The following is a 3408-nucleotide window of genomic DNA, read 5'->3' as shown; positions in this document are numbered from 1 at the left end:
AAAACTCCCTGGATCTTTTCTTTTTGTAGACAACTATGGTTGAATGAGGGCACTGCACTCCTTGTTCATCACTATAGTTTGGCCTCCTTTGAGTGAGCTTTTCCTGGGAAGCAGCTCCTTCATATACTTGATGTATGCAGGCATGTTTTGAAAAGTCTTGATGAATGGTATGTTGACATGCAGAGATGCAATAAAATCTAGAAACCTTGAGTATATTCTCTTCTCCACAGAACCATTGAGTAGTTGGGGAAAAGGTGCATAGAGTCTCAGCAGCTCCTGTTTTGAGATTTCTGGTTCTTGGTAATCTTTTTCCTTCTTCTCTACTGAGGTATCTTTAGGTTGTTCTGACAGCTTTCTTGGCTTGTCCTCAGTCTCCTTATCACTTATAGTGACCATCTTGCAATCTTCCCATCTTACTTTCTTTGTTTCACCTCTCGGATTCTTCTCTGTGTCACTTGGGAATCCATCTGTGGGTTTGGGAATTTGCTCAGAGAGGTACCCCACTTGAGATTCCAACCTATTGATTGTGTCTCCCTGGTTCTTGAAACTGGCTCGCACTTCCTCCTTGAACACCTTGTTGTCTTGAATCTCCTTGCCTATGCCTTCAAGTAGGTTCTCAATCCTTGAGAGTCTGTCATCAAATGATTGTAGATCGAGATTAGAGGTGGAAGGATGAGGTAAGTTATTTTGGTTTTGATGTGGATGTGGAGAGGTGTTGTTATGGGGTGTTGATATGGTCTAGATGTGAAATGTTGGTGGCTTGCATTGTTGGGATTTGGGCGTCTTTGATCAAGGCTTTGGTCTTGTTGATTTCCCCACCCAAAGTTTGGGTGATTCCTTCATCCAGGGTTGTAGGTCTTGGAGTATGGATCATAGTTTTGCCTAGGTGAATTCCCAATGTAGTTGACTTGCTCCTGACTTCCCTCTGCTTCTTCATTCACTCCTTCTTGGGTTGTTGATGAAGTAGTGATTGCTGCTACTTGGTTTCTCTCCATCTTCTTGGTTAGGTCAGCCAGCTGCTTGGTGATGAGCTTGTTCTGAGCCAGCAGAGCATCTACATTGTTTAGCTCCATCACTACTCTAGTGTTCCCTCTTTCAGAAGCATAGAAGTAGTCATTCTCTGCTACAGTTTCAATGACATCTATGGCCTCCTCAATGGTCTTCTTCTTGTTCAAAGATCCTCCGGATGAATGGTCTACGGCCTTCTTTGACTCATAAGAGAGCCCTTCATAGAAAATGTGCAGCTGCACCCATTCGTTGAACATGTTAGGTGGACACCTCCTTGTCAGGTCCTTAAACCTCTCCCATGCTTCATACAGAGTCTCACCATCTTGTTGCCTGAAAGTTTGGACCTCAGATCTCAGCCTATTGATTCGTTGAGGGGGGTAAAATCTTGCTAAGAATTCGTTCACCACATCTTCCCAAGTTGTCAAGCTCTCCTTTGGGAAAGACTCCAGCCACTTGGCTGCCTTATCCTTGAGTGAGAATGGAAATAAGAGCAGTCTATAGGCGTCAGGATGAACACCATTAGACTTCACTGTGTCACATATTCTCAGGAAGGTGGTTAGATGTTGATTGGGGTCTTCTTGGACACTTCCTCCGAACGAACAGTTGTTCTGAACAAGGGTGATGAGCTGTGGTTTTAGTTCAAAATTGTTGGCATGGATGGTTGGCTTTTGAATGCTACTTCCACAGTTTCCTGGGTTTGGATTGATGTAAGAGCCTAAAACTCTTCGATCCTCCCCAGCATAATTTGCTCGACCTCCTCCGCCATGGTTGTGAGCCTCTTCTTCATGATGTTTCTCCATGTTTTCTTCTATGTTTGGTTCAAAGTATTCCTCCTCTTCCTCAACACCAACTACTCTCTTTCCTCTTGCTTCCCTCCTTAATCTAAGGAAGGTCCTGTCAAGTTCAGAATCAAAGGAAGTTGAAGCCCTGCTTCTTCTCCCTGTCATACAACCAACAAGTACAAGCAAGGAAAATAGATGCAGAAAGTATTTCTGTCAGAATGACTGTTAGTGTGAGTGATGCAATATATCAAACAGTTAGTGGGTTAGTGAAATGAATTGTAAATAACAAAGAAAGATGTAGGGGGAAGGGAGGAAATTAACTAAAACAGAAAGTAAATGACTCAAACAAAAAATTAAATCAAACAAAAATAAAATGCTCAATCTAGTTATCCTCCAATTTAATCATTGTTGATGCACAATCAATCCCCGGCAATGGCGCCATAAACTTGATGCATGGAAAACTTGTCTCATAACAAATTTCCTTCGGCAAATGTACCGAATTTGTCGTCAAGTAAAAACTCACAATAGAGTGAGTTCGAATCCCACAGGGATTGATTGATCAAGCAACTTTAGTTAGAGGAATGTTCTAGTTGAGCGAATCAGAATTTGGGTTGAGAATTGCAGAAAATTAAATGGCGGGAAAGTAAATAACAGAAAAGTAAATGCTATAAATAAAGAGCTGAATGTAAATGACGGAAAGTAAATTGCAGAAGCTTAAATGGGAATGGGGTAATTGCTCATAAAAGTAAATGACAGAAATTAAAGAGAATGGGTAAGATCAGAAATGGGGAGTTCATTGGGCTCAGGAGATGTTGCATTCTCCGGATCAATTTCATTTTTATCTCTTCCTCAATCAATGCACTCATTGATCTCCTTGGCAATCTTAAGTGATCTAATTACAATTCCTTGTAATTCAATCTCTCAAATCTTGATCAATAGCCAATTCCTTGGTCAATTGCTCATGAGAAGAGATGAAGTATGGTCACTGATTATACCACATGCATTTCCCAAATCAAGTGTTGAGAGGATTATAGTCACATATCCATCCAAACCCAATTTGGTCTAGCATGAGATAGCATTTCTAGCATGATCTCTTCATTCCTCTTTCAAGGTTCAGAAGAGATCCAAGTTTGAATAGCTTCTTTTCCAAGATAACTACCCAATTGGATGAAGATTGAAAGCTTTCAAGTAAAATCAAGAGAAAAGATAGAAGAAGAATAATGAAAACTAGTATTGATCCATCAAATTACAACAGAGCTCCCTAACCCAATGAAAGGGGTTTGGTTGTTCATAGCTCTGGAAAATGAAAACAAAGATGGAGAATACATTATGAAACTAGAAGTGCAGAGAAAGTAAAATACAGAGCGTAGTCCTATGCCAAGAGGCTCCCTATAATTTCCAATTCCCTTTTCAATTCAAAGCTACTCCTATATATACTACTCTTCTGATCTTCTAGTTGGCTCTTCAAGTCTTGGGTATGGGCCTTTGGATCTTGAGTTTGAAGCAGTTATCTTCTTCATTGGGCATGGCTTTACTTGCAGAGAGAAAGTGTAAAGTGGGCAGAGACTTTAGCTCAGGACGTTAGTGGTGTTAACGTTCAGTGAAAATATGGGTTCGA

The 3408-nt window shown here is 40.7% G+C and overlaps 1 non-coding gene across 1 annotated transcript; it reads left to right on the top strand.

Moving 5' to 3' along the window:
* The first annotated feature begins 1263 nt into the window (after positions 1–1263).
* On the top strand, positions 1264–1367 carry LOC148553552 (small nucleolar RNA R71). Its single transcript, XR_015892871.1, has one exon. It is a non-coding gene; the product is annotated as a small nucleolar RNA R71 (small nucleolar RNA).
* The last annotated feature ends 2041 nt before the right edge of the window (positions 1368–3408 follow it).

Source organism: Arachis ipaensis, chromosome B7, assembly GCF_059453495.1.
Source record: "Arachis ipaensis isolate K30076 ecotype BB chromosome B7, ASM5945349v1, whole genome shotgun sequence".
NCBI lineage: Eukaryota > Viridiplantae > Streptophyta > Magnoliopsida > Fabales > Fabaceae > Arachis > Arachis ipaensis.
This window is presented reverse-complemented; position numbering and strand designations above follow the sequence as displayed.